This window comes from Chrysemys picta, unplaced genomic scaffold (assembly GCF_011386835.1).
Source record: "Chrysemys picta bellii isolate R12L10 unplaced genomic scaffold, ASM1138683v2 scaf1159, whole genome shotgun sequence".
In the NCBI taxonomy this organism is placed as follows: Eukaryota; Metazoa; Chordata; order Testudines; family Emydidae; genus Chrysemys; species Chrysemys picta.
In genome coordinates, this window is record NW_027053866.1 from 6,611 (window position 1) to 19,679 (window position 13,069).

The 13,069-nt window shown below is 46.6% G+C and overlaps 1 long non-coding RNA gene across 1 annotated transcript; it reads left to right on the forward strand.

Moving 5' to 3' along the window:
* The first annotated feature begins 9,734 nt into the window (after positions 1-9,734).
* Positions 9,735-12,335, forward strand: LOC135979718 (uncharacterized). The gene is made up of 2 exons (XR_010596974.1): positions 9,735-10,559; positions 11,913-12,335. It is a non-coding gene; the product is annotated as an uncharacterized LOC135979718 (long non-coding RNA).
* The last annotated feature ends 734 nt before the right edge of the window (positions 12,336-13,069 follow it).

A 13,069-nucleotide genomic window follows, 5' to 3' on the forward strand; every position in this document is an offset into this window, starting at 1 on the left:
CAGAAGAGGGGGTTAAGCATTTTGGGATTCAGCCCTGGCTGATGCTAAGGAAATCAGATGATTGTCCTTGTGAAGAGGTGAACTAAGCAGCCAGCTGGGGCTATTCGGAGCTGAAAATGCAGATGCAATCCAGTCAAGCCAAGCCACAGCATTCTTAGCAAAGATGTTCAAGGCACAAAGACCTCCAGGAAGTTGAATCATTTTGCAGTCCTCTACAATATGTGTCGTGGTTTGTGGCTGCCCACATTGACATAGGGACTGTCTCTAAAAAGCCACCAAAATTCCACTGCAGCACAAATTCCATGTCTGGTACGAAACCAGTTCAGAAGACTCCATTGCCTTCCTGGTCAATCAAACCCACGTTGTTGTTGAGTGGGGTCTAAGACAAGATAATTATTTGTCACTTTCTCTGTGGACCATGAAGCGCGCCAGGTGTCCTCTACTGTAAATTCCTCTCTCGGTAAACTTATCCACAACGGGCGATGTGTGGGCAGACGACCATTTGGGGGATTAAACAAGCCTTTAATTAATGGTAGATGTGGCATAGCCTGCAATTTCATCACGAGCTTTGCTGTGCTTTCCTCTCTGCGAACACTGGATGGAGTAATATTGCAGAGAACCGGTACCCATGGTAGAGGAGTAGATTTAAGTATGCCTGACATAATGCACATGGTGGAATTAAGTTGTACATCAGTCATGTCTGTGTGAGATGAGCGAGCCCACACTGGAGCTCAATATTCCGCTGCTAAGTAACAGAGTGACAAGGCTGAAGTGAATAATGTTTGGGGGTCGGCGCCCCCTGTTGTTCTGGGCAGTTTTCCAAGCAGGTTGTTGCATGTTTTGACCTTAGTCATTGTCTTTGTAAGATGATCATGGTGTATGAGAGTTCTATCAAATGTGACACCTAGATAGACAGGGTGTGAATCATGCTTTATTTGCTGACATTGAGAACTATGGTCAGCTCTCTGTCACTTGTGCATGATGTAAGTGGAAGACACTTGACGCAGTCCTACTTCCACTTGATATCAGGCACCACTGATGACAATAATTGGCCATAGCCGCCATGTTTGTATTCCAAACACTCTCAGGTATGTCAAAGGCGTGTGACCGAGTGCCGGGCATATGCCGTCTGCATAGACAAACTTGTGAGATCCAGCATATGGTAGGTCATTCGAATATAAGTTGAACAATGTTAGAGATAAAACGGATCCTTGTGAGAGGCTGATGTTTGTACATTTCAAAAGGAAATGGCCATAGCTGAGAGCTCTCTCCTTGCAAGGGATTCCTTTGCAACTGATCGTATTTTTATTTTTTCCTGATTTGACCATTGCAGCGTATTGTTTATCTGAGGCTCACAAAGAAATTTGACCCAGTCAAGAAAAAAATGAATGGAACTGATCGTATCCCCCGAGAGGCGATGGAGGCACCTTCTCCTAGCACAGGAGCAGAAACTAGTGAATCTGTTTCTACTTTCAGCTGAAAGAAAGGCAGTGCTGACCTCTCAAGGGAGGAAGATTCCAAAACATGGCTGAACTTAAGAATGCAGGCAGGCAGGTAATGATACCAGTGCAGATGCAAGAAAAGCATCTTATGACTCCAGTTTGGGAAAAAGCCACTTCTACATCATTTATTAACCAATGTAGCTGGTTGCCCCTCTGAAAATCACAGCCAGGCAATGGAAAAATCACTGACAAGGAAGTGAACAGAGAAGAGCATCTGGAAGCCAAATGAAGCACATGTTGACCGATGGCTCTGCAAAGCTAGAAAAACAAATACAAATTCTCTGAAACATTGATGTTTGCAGGTGATCATCATTCAAGATGTGAGGGGACCAGATGACCACCCATGCCAGGAGGAAATGAGTGAAAGCAATTGTCCTGGGGAAGAGGTAAAAAATGCCCAGGCTCAGAGCACCCAAGTGGATATTAATGGATCTTATTAACTTGCAGGTAGAAGAACTGCTGCTGTTCTCACTTCTCAAGGGAAGACTGTGAGAAGCAGGTGCAGACTGTGCTAACGCAGTGGGCCTGGCCACCTGCTGAATCCACAGAGGGGACAGAAGAGCATTCTGTAGCTATAGTCCTGGGAATGGAGAGCAGCCACCTGAGACAGTGCAGCCAGTTGCACTTGCCAGCTGTAAACATCCCTGCAGATCACGGACCAAGGAGGTGAGTTTCAAGTTTCTCTTATTACCAAATGAATCTTGTGCCAAAGCAGCAGTTGCAAACCCAGTCAGGAATAAATACCAAATATTGATAGTTCCAGCAGCAGATCGTACCTCTCCTGATAGGAGAGCAGAGGCTGGTGTGCTCTAGAAGGAATTGATGAAGCTGATCTGTCCATGTCTATAGGTGAGAAACACCATTTCTGTACCAGTCAAGTGGAAACGAATGGATCCTCTCCTACCTTCAGGTGCATCTGAACATTGAGGATATAAAAAACTTCAGGAAGCTCCTAGAAGAGCTGGGAGGGTTCTTACTGAAAGGAAAAAAAGTGAAATTAATCACTGCTGCCAAGAGGTCAAGAACTCACCTTCTCTTGACTTTCAAGGTTAAGTTCCTGGACCTGGTTATTCTTTCAGATGAAAGAAATGAAACTCATCTTGCATGCCAGGAGAAGAATACTGCACGAGCAACCAGACTGGCCGGCTGAGCAACCCGTTGAGAAGTGAAGAAAACATTCTTTTCCTTGTAGATAAGGAATAGTTCAGGAACCTATGAAATCTGTTTGAAAGATTGCAGGTGAATGTACCTCTGGTCAGCTCACCACAGCCTCGGTGAATAGTTCTATATTGGTTATTTGCCAAGGGAATAAGGTTGGGGAAAGCACCATAAAAATGTAGGACACCCCAAGATTGATTATAAGTAATGCTGTGTCAAAAATTGATTGTTACAGCTGATCACACATCCCAAGATACATGAAGAGTTGAGGGCCATAGCAGACAACAGGGGTTCCTCTTTATCAGGAGGTAAGGAATATACCCGCTTATAGCATCCCAGTTCAAATTCAAGACTTTGGTTTTTCTTTCGGAGCCTATGTTATATGTCAGGAGGGGAATGCTGCCAACTAATTGAGAACAAAGCAAAGTATGTAGCCAGAGCCTCTGAGATGCAATAGAATCATCCTGTGAGTCTATTCATGGAAAAGGAGAGTAGCCACTTATCCCCAGCAAGTGTTAAACCACGCAGCTGGTTGCATCTCTCCAAACACAGCCAGGCTCAGACCGTTCCTGGCAAGGAGGTGAGCATCTAAGGTTCCATTTTGCCACCTAAAGTAAATGAAAAATGATCATTTCAGTGAAGAGCATCACTGACTAGGAGGTGAGCAAGTTAGAGCTTCTGGAAGCCAAATGATACTTAGTAAAAGGCCATTTCCCTTTAGGTCGCTGTATAACTCAAAAGCAAGAATTATAAATACAATTCTGTCAAACATGGACTATTTCAGGTGATCCTTATGCAAAACGGGAGGAGATCCGAGGTGGCCGCCTTACTGGAAGAAATGAGTGAAAGTAACTGCACTGGGCAAGAGGTACACAGCGTGAGAGCAACCAAGTGGCTATTAACACATCTGGTTTTACTTGCAGGTAGAACTGCCATTGATCTTAGATGAGAGACCAGGTAGGCGAGGGGCTTTTCTGCACTTGAAATACTACCGTGGCACAGCTGTACAGGGATTCTCTGTCACTGTAGTTAATCCACCTCCCCGAGAGGCGGAGCTAGGTTGATGGAAGAATTCTTCTGTCAAGCCTAGCACTGTCCACGCAGGGGTTAAGTTGGCTTTTCTGCATCGCTTAGGGGTGTGGGTTTCTCACACCCCCGAGTGACATAGCTGGCTTTACCTAACTTTTTAATGTAGACCTTGCCTCAGAGCCTCCCAGCTAAATACAAAATGCAACAGATTGTTGAGCACAAGTAGTTAACATATATTCTTAAGGTAGTGGTTCTCAGACTTTTGTATTGGTGACTCCTTTTACCCAGCAAGCTTCAGAGTATGACCCTCTCCCTTATAAATTACAAGCACTTTTTTATATTTAACACTATTATAAATGCTGGAGGCAAAGCGGGGTTTGGGGTGGAGGCTGACAGCTCGTGACCCCCCCCATATAATAACCTTGTGATCCCCTGAAGGGTTACAATCCCAGTTTGAGAACTCCTGTTCTAAGAGACCATTCAAGGTGAAATGGCCTGTTAACATCTCTAAGACATAGGACAAAGAAGCAGAAGTTAGCGGGTTACAGATTGTTGTCACTCTCACTCACTCACGCCCATCACCCCAGTTGGGGTATGGGCCGCCAACCACAGATCTCCAGAGTCCTCTATCCTGGGCCATTTGCTCTACCTGGTTCCAGGTATACCCCATTTTTATGCTATCAGCCTGAAGGTCGCGTCGCCAGGTGTTTCTTGGACGGCCTCTTTTCCGCTTGCCTTGGGGGTTCCACCGCAATGCCCGTCTAGTGATGTTGGTTGGCTGCTTGCGTAGTGTGTGTCCTATCCAGCCCACAGATTGTTGTACTAAGCCATAAATACATTGTCTTTATGAAGACCATGATTTTTAGTGTCTAGCAGAGTAATGAATTTAAGCTCCCAGGCTCATCTTTTGAAGGTGTTGTGCAGGTTTCCTTAGAGGATGATGACTGAGAGGTCAGACATAGAGTGATTGCTTTGTGAAAAGCGTTTGCCCACAGATGACAGGATGTTTTCATCTTTTATCATTTTCATGTGAGTTCATTCGAGAGCATAGCAATTGTCTGGTTTCACCCACATAGTTATTATTGGGACATTTAGTGCACTGGATGGGGTACTCCACAGCTTGTGATAGGCACACATCTAGGACCCCTGGATCTTGAAAGATGTGTTGTGGGGGGTGTTGATCATCATAGCAGTGGAGAAATGTCTGCAGATTTTGCATCTGTTGTTCTGTCAGGGTCTGGTGCACCCACCTTTTCTCTCTAATACCCTGGGACTGCACGGCTACAACAACACTGCAAACATTGAGCTCACCTGCCAAGAGAAGAAGACAAGAAGTAACGAGCCGGGTCAGATGCTCAATCCACAGAGAGGACAGAAGAGCATCTTGGAATAATAGTCAAGCAGCCTCCAGAACCTGTGCAGCTATCTGAAAGCAATGCAGCAACCGACCACAGACAAGGGGGTGAGCGTTCAAGGTTCTCTTATTAACCAGATGAATCTGGTGCAAAAGCAGCACTTACAAACCTGAGAGTGAATAAATATCTGTCAGATCTTGATCATTACAGCAGATCGTACTTCAACAGACGAAGGAGAGCAGAGGGCCGCTGTCCTCGAGAAGGGATTAGTGAGGCTGATCCATCTATGTCAGTTGGTAAGAAACACCCATGTCTGTAACATTCAAGGGGAAATGAAGGGATCCTCTTAGGGTGACCAGACAGCAAATGTGAAAAATCGGGATGAGGGTGGGGAGTAATAGGAGCCTATATAAGAAAAAGGCCCAAAAATCGGGACTGTCCCTATAAAATCGGGACATCTGGTCACCCCAGAGCCTCTCCTACTTTCAGATGGGAGAAATGCAGCTGATCTGAACTTTGAGGCTATGAAAACTTCAAAAACGTCCCAAAAGTGCTGGGATGGTCCTTATTGAGAGGAAGCAAGTGAAATGAATCACCACCAGGTAAGGAACTCACCTTCTCACATCATTGGAATGGAAATCAATTGATCTGGTTTTCCTTTCAGGTGAAAGAAATGCATCTGATCGGACCTCTCAGGGGAGGACGGCTATAAGCAATCACTCTACTGAGAGGAACGAAAAGTCTCTTGCCATTCTAGGGAAGGAAAAGGAAAATAACTATTTAACACTCAAGATTCAAAATAAACACTGCAGCAAACTGTCACTGACACGCAGGTGAGTGTTTATGATTCTCCAGTTGTGAAGTGAAGCGGATTCTAAACCATCTTTTACATTCATGCCCCTCCAAAACGGATAATGAATACAGGTTTCATTCATTCATTCAGCCCCCAACTAAAACCTCTCCAGCGCATCATCAGAGATCTACAACCTATCCTGAAAGATGATCCTTTACTCTCACAGATCTTGGGAGACAGACCTGTCCTCGCTTACAGACAACCCCCCAACCTAAAGCAAATACTCACCAGCAACCACACATCACTTAACAAAACCACTAACCCAGGAACCTATCCTTGTAACAAACCCCGATGCCAACTCTGTCCACATATCTATTCAAGTGACATCATCATAGGACCTAATCACATCAGCCATACCATCAGGGGCTCGTTCACCTGCACATCTACCAATGTGATATATGCCATCATGTGCCAGCAATGCCCCTCTGCCATGTACATTGGCCAAACCGGACAGTCTCTACGCAAAAGAATTAATGGACACAAATCTGACATCAGGAATCATAATACTCAAAAACCAGTGGGAGAACACTTTAAGCTGTCTGGTCATTCAGTGACAGACCTGCAGGTGGCTATATTACAACAGAAAAACTTCAAAAACAGACTCCAACGAGAGACTGCTGAGCTAGAATTGATATGCAAACTAGACACAATCAACAAAGGATTGAATAAGGACTGGGAATGGCTGAGCCATTACAAACATTGAATCTATCTCCCCTTGTAAGTATTCTCACACTTCTTATCAACCTGTCTGTACTGGGCTAGCTTGATTATCACTTCAAAAGTTTTTTTTCTCTTACTTAATTGGTCTCTCAGAGTTGGTAAGACAACTCCCACCTGTTCATGCTCTCTGTATGTGTGTATATATATCTCCTCAATATATGTTCCATTCTATATGCATCCAAAGAAGTGGGCTGTAGTCCACGAAAGCTTATGCTCTAATAAATTTGTTAGTCTCTAAGGTGCCACAAGTACTCCTGTTCTTTTTATAATGAATACAGTATATCTGTTACACATTGTACTCTTCCAGATGTGCGGCGAGCGGAAGGCTGTGCTTTCCCAGAACTAACGAGAAAAGATGATTAGTTCCTGTCAGGAGGTAAGCAATACAGATACCCAGAGCCTCCAAGTAGGAATGAATGGATCTGCTCAATCTTTCAGGCGATAAAAATGCAGCAGATCTGACTTTACAAGATAGATAGGCTTTAAAAGATGGCTGCACTTTAGAAAACAACAAAACTGGCTCTTCCTGAAGAGCACTAAAGAAAGCATCTGATAAGTCTGGCCAATGAGCATGAAATCAGTAGATCAAGTGTTAAACATTGGAGCTGGTTTTACCTCTCAAAATGAAATACTCAGACCATCACAGACAAAGAGGTGAGCATTTACATTTTTTATTCCTGTAGGAATCAGATAAAAATCAGCATTTCAATAGAAGACCCTATGAATCTGCAAATATATAATGGTAATTCAATAGCTTTCAAACCCTGATCACTACAGCTGGTATCACTTCATAATGAAAGAACAGTCGGAACATGTGTCCCAGGGAGAAATCAGGGAAGCTGATAGTTCCTGTCAAGAGGTAAGAAATGCCCTGCCTCACAGTGTTCCAGTGGACATTGTTGCCTGCCCAGAACTGGGCCTCGAGATGGCAAACAGGGGGTTCGTTGCCCGGTGTGCTTGGCACCAATAAAGACACCGAGGGGAGAAAGCAAGCCAAGTTTATTTCAGAGCTCTGAAATGGCACTAGGAGACCAGCATGTCTCAAATCCAGTGCAGCACCTACAAATAAAATTTTCTTTTTTATATTCTAAGCTGTTTCTGTGCAAGCCTTTGTCTATTTCACTTTTACTTTTTCTTTCCAGACAACAGTTACAGCAGGTACACAGTGTGCATGTTAGAAACTTTCTTTTCGCCTGCTTATCTCTTGGCCTTGCAAGGCCTGTGCAGCAGTCTTCTCCTGTCTTATTTGTACAAGTTTTGCTAGTGTGAACAAAACTACAGCTGTCTGCTAGAAAAGCTGACCCTTACATTTCTGCTTCAGCATGTAAGCAGTTAGCATAGAAGTAGGTGAAAGTTTACAAGATGGAGTCACTGTGGCTTACAGACCCAGAGCAGAAGAGCTTCATCGGCACTTTTGGCCTTCCACTCTCCCGAGTTACCTGGTAGCTATGCCTAGTGACACCAACAACATGAATTGATGTGATCATACTTACAGGTACAAGAAATGCAGCTGATCTCACCTACTGAGAGAAGAAAGCTACAAGCAGTCGACAAGCTATGTAACTGAGCAAACTTCAGAGAAAAAACAAAGAGCAGTTGATCAGACCTGGGAGTGGATCGGGAGTAAAGGAACCTGTTACCTTTGTGTAGCGGGGTGGACGCCCACTCCTGCCCTGAGGGGTTTAAAACAGCCCTGGAGGAGGGCTGTGGAAAGGAAAAGTCTGGGCTGATTGGGGGAAAGTAGACTCAGCTGGGGCCACACCCCAAACAGCCTTAGCTGGCCCTATAAAGCTCAAAGTTTCTCTCTGCACTTAGAGAGAGAGAAGGGCCTGGCTGTAGGGAGCTAGACAGAGGGTACCTGAGTGGAGCAGGGCTGGGGGAAGGCTGGGGAGCTCCAGCCTGGAAAGCCCTAGGCTACGGCCTAGTAGGAGGCCAAGGGGTACTGGGGGTTGCAGAGGGCAGCTTGGGGCTAGGCCAAGGCAGCAGGTCCAAACCCTTCCTTGCCTGTGATGAGTGGCCTATACTGCAGTCTGACCCAGGGAGTGGGGGCTAGTTGGTGACTGGCAGTGGCCTTATTCTGAGGTGAGGTAGGGCTAGTCGGTGGGGGTTCCCTGGGGCATGGAGACCCTAGTACTGAGGGGGTACTGTCAGGGTAGCAGCACCCAAGGTAAGGGCACTGGGGTCCTGGGAGGGACACAGGGGCCAGAAGGGGCAAGGCGGATCACCGGCCTGCAGAGTGCACTCTGGAGGCTGGATTGAGCTAATTCCCAGGATAACCAGCTGGAGGCGCTGCGGGGCTGAGTCCACACTCTTACACTTTCCCTGCAGAGCAAAGATGTTGGCTGTGTACCTGAAGGAAAGGGATCTAGATTTATCTGTTAGTGGATAAGCAATTGAGTTGTCTGTAATTGTCAAGATGACAGTAACACAGAAGTGTGAGAAAATTCTGCTCTTTGTGGCTTCTGGATGATAAACAGCACCACTAGGTCTAACTCTTGTCAGGTTATGAATCAGAGAAGGTTGGCTGTTCTAAGGGGGAAGCAGTGTAGCTGTCTCTGTTAGTTACAAGTGCAGCTGGTTGTAAGTGCAATGGTTCGCAGAGCATCTGCTTCTGCTGTGAATGTTGTTGAAATCCACCTGGCAAGGGAGAAGCCAAGGAGCTGGTTATGGATGTAGAGAGAAGGACTGGAAGGAGAAGTTAGTGCAGTGGAAGAAGAATGCAATGTAGGAGTGGAGCTGGGCATGACTGCCACAGGTCAGAACTATCTGGTTGTGTCTGTGACTATTAACAAAGGAGCTGACTGATGCCTGTCACTAGAGGAAGTCTGTTGGACCCACCAAGGATAAAGCAGTGCAGCTGTTCAGAGCAGCCGGTAGGGAAATGATGAAGTTGCTGACAGTACTGGTGAAGAAACAACCTTCACCTGGAAAACCCTTTTGGAGAACTTCAGAAATGGATCAGGTCACCTGCCAGGATAAGGAGGGCAGCTTGTTCGTTGCTTCCATCCTTGTAGATATAAGTGAGTTGTGCCTGACACGAGGAAAGCACTGGAGACTGGTGAGTACTGGGACACAGACTGGGTGTGACTGGGACAGGGTATGTAACCATAGCAACCAGTGGGTCCGTTCCCATTGTGGTCCTTGCTCGCATGCACAGGGTGAAACTGGCCGCCATGGTTGGGGTCAGGAAGGCATTTTCCTCTCTGGCAGATTGGCCAGAGACCCTGGAGGTTTTTCACCTTCCTCTGGGGCACCGAGCAGGGACCAGCCCTTAGGGCCATTAAGAAACAGACAATAAAAAATAATAGAAAGTGAAATGTCACCTTTCATCATTTCCTTCTTTAAAAAAAAAAGCGGTCCTCCCCCTTCCCCATCTCTCTGCACACAGGACCTTCCCTCCATGAGCAGTGTGTCACCCTCTCCCACCCCCTGCAGTCATCACAGCTCTCCCCACTTATTTCCCTTGTTTTCTCTCCCTGTATTTATTCTATTTCCTCTTCCATCCCCCTGCCCCCTTTCTCAGGTTATTTCCATTAGATCTTTTCTTGTTTTTGTTTTTCCTTTTTCTGCTGTCTTTTCTTTTTCTCTCCATTTATTTCCTGCAAGGGGGTGGACTAGGCCCAGCGGCCCCCTACTGGAGGCCTTAGGGTCCTTCCACATCCGTCCCAGGAAAGGAGCAGTGGAGCTAAGTCCTCCGAGCAGCCTAGAGAGACTGTGCAGGAAGTGCCCAATCAGGGAAAGGTTGCAGAAAGCAGCCAATCAGGGCTCAGGAGAGCCATATAAAAGGAGCTGCAGAGGGCAAGTCAGTCTGTTCCTTGCTGGAGCTAGAGGGGCTCTTGGTTGGCTAAAGGGAATGGCAGCACAATGGACAACTCAGTGCTGGTGGGCAGTGAGGAATAGCTCCCGGCTGGCTACTGGGCCTGAATGTAGAAGAGCCCTGAGGTAAGGGTGAAGGCTGGGGCTGTGGGGAAGTGGCCCAGTGAGGTATCTGTGGTGTGTGGCTGCTATTCTTAGGATCCCTGGGCTGGGACTTGGAGTAGTGGGTGGGCCTGGGTCCCCTTCCCTCCCATTGGCCACTGGGGAAGTGGACTTACAGTTGAACTGCCATGCATCCCCAGAAGGGGAACAGAACTGCTAAGAGTCCCAACTGGAAAGCTGGGGCCAGAAGAGACCCAGTGGGTGAAAATGATCATCTCCAGGGAGGGAGGACTTCCTGGGGGTATGGCCTGATACTATTTGAAGACTGCAGACACACTTGACCAGGGGGTGCTCATGAGAGGTGAGTGCCACCCTGTTCTACTTCCCTTTCCCTCTTTCCTTTGCTATTCTCTGGTTGTCTCCCCTTCTGGCCCAAAGCTTCCCAATCTCCTGCCCTGCTCCCTGGCTGTTTCTAATTGGATCCTGGTGCTAACAAAGAAGCAAAATTAGATACTGTATGAAGGAGTCTTCTAAAAACACCTGTAGTAAAGGGATATTGACAAGCTCCCCCATCAAGTGAAATTCCCCATGGTGCAGAAAGCTGGGCCAAGCCCTGTGCAAACCAGGGTTTAGCTCCCCAGTGTTCACACACCAGCTCAGAGTTGTGCACTCCACTGTAATGCAGAGGAGTGGCATTTCCCCTGGGTCCTCTGTCACCCCCATAAGACCCTACTGCAATAAAACACAGCCCCATCCCTCAGACCCACTCAGAGGAAAGCTGTGTGAATGTTCCTGGCTGTGATGGGGAAGGAGCACAGGGTAAAGTTCTAGCCCCACTGAAGTCAGTGGGAACTTTGCCATTGACTCCCATAGTGCTGGGAGTTCACCCATAGCCTTGCTGATCACAGGTCAAACAGAAGCATGGACACTCCTCAGTTCAATGCACCTAGGGGGTGTTTGTTAACAACAAACTGCTGTTTGTTTGAACTGCTGTTGGAATGACCTGCAGCTGGGAATGCTGGCTAAGGTCAACTGGGGGACTGGATGGGGAGGTCAGCCAGGAGCACATGACTGCAGGTGTTTGGAAAGACCAGCTGTGGAGGTGGAGTGGGAGGTTGAGTCGGATGCTTATCTAGGGGCAAGGAAGCATGGTGGGAGGTAGGTTAGATCATGTCCAAATCCCACTGCCATTGTCCTGCCTGCCGTTCTCTGCCTGTTCCCATAAAGGTTCACAGGCAGGCTCTACCCATTCTTCTCCTAGTTGTTTCTGTGTCCCCAATTCCCCATTGTCTTCCTGCCCAGATTCTCCCTTCCCTATCACGTTCCCATTGGCTATAAACAAGGCATTCTACAGCAGGCTTGTCCTCAATATTGCAGCAGGATCCCTGTGGAGAGTTGGCTGGATGTGACCGAGGGAGCTATCATATGAGTGGAAGGCAGCAAAAAACCCACCAACAACCCCAGCAGCTGTAGACAATAGACTACCCCTGAAGGTGAAAAGTAGGGCATGGTCCTGTGGCTCCAATTAACCACCAATCTTCTCAGAGGCTGGGAGAGGTCTGGGATCTATGTCAGACCCAGCTCACTCCACTGCTGGAAGGAAAAGCCGTGCTAAAGAACAACAGACTGCATATGGAGTGGCAGGGGCAGTACTAAAGACAGCTGCAGATCAGTGTCTAGTGAAGTAACCCCTTGGAAAAGAACATACTGAATTTGGGGAAATGTGGTGAACTCATGGAGAACTGGGACAATAAGTGGCTGTAGATGATAAAATAAATACTACTGCAGTCCTGTCTAAAAGACTTGCTACATTCTCTGGCTCCCTGCCACTCTCTTCTCCCACCCCCTGTAAATAAAATCTGTGGTGGTCAAGACACCCTGGCCCACCAGGCAATCACTGGTGTTGCTGGGAATTTTCCCCCACAAAAAACTCTGCTGAAAACTGTTCTTGTTCTTTCTGTTTGACACTTTTTTAAAAGGGAACTCTGACAAAATGGAATCTTTTTCAAACAAGCAATGTTCTGTATGAAATGTTCTGACGGGGAAAACGTGAGTGATTTTTGTTGAAATGCTACAAACTGAGGCGCTTGCAGTAGTTATGGCTACATTTTAACAGTGGATGCCTTTTAATTATGTCAATGATTAATACGATCAGTACAATATCCCCTCTGCTGTTGCAGTTTATTGTTTTTATGCTGTCTCTCAATTTTTAATTGTGCTTGTCCTGCAGCGTTTAGTATTGAAAATGAAAATTGCCCGGGGAACTTTCTCACTACTTCCGATGTGAGATAAACACACTGGTTGGCTGTTAAAATGCTCAGCAATGAAATAGTTAACATAGACATTCACATTTTGGTACTGAATTAACACTTCTGTTATGATGCACTGAGCAGTTAACATTTCTGAGCTACTGTTTCTGCCTGCCTGCAGGCTCAGGATGACAGCTCTGCAGTAGGAAGGGCTTTTTCTGACACCACAAAGGCTAGAACCGTAGGCTGCGATTGTTGAAGGCTCCCAGGAGACTGGTGACCAGA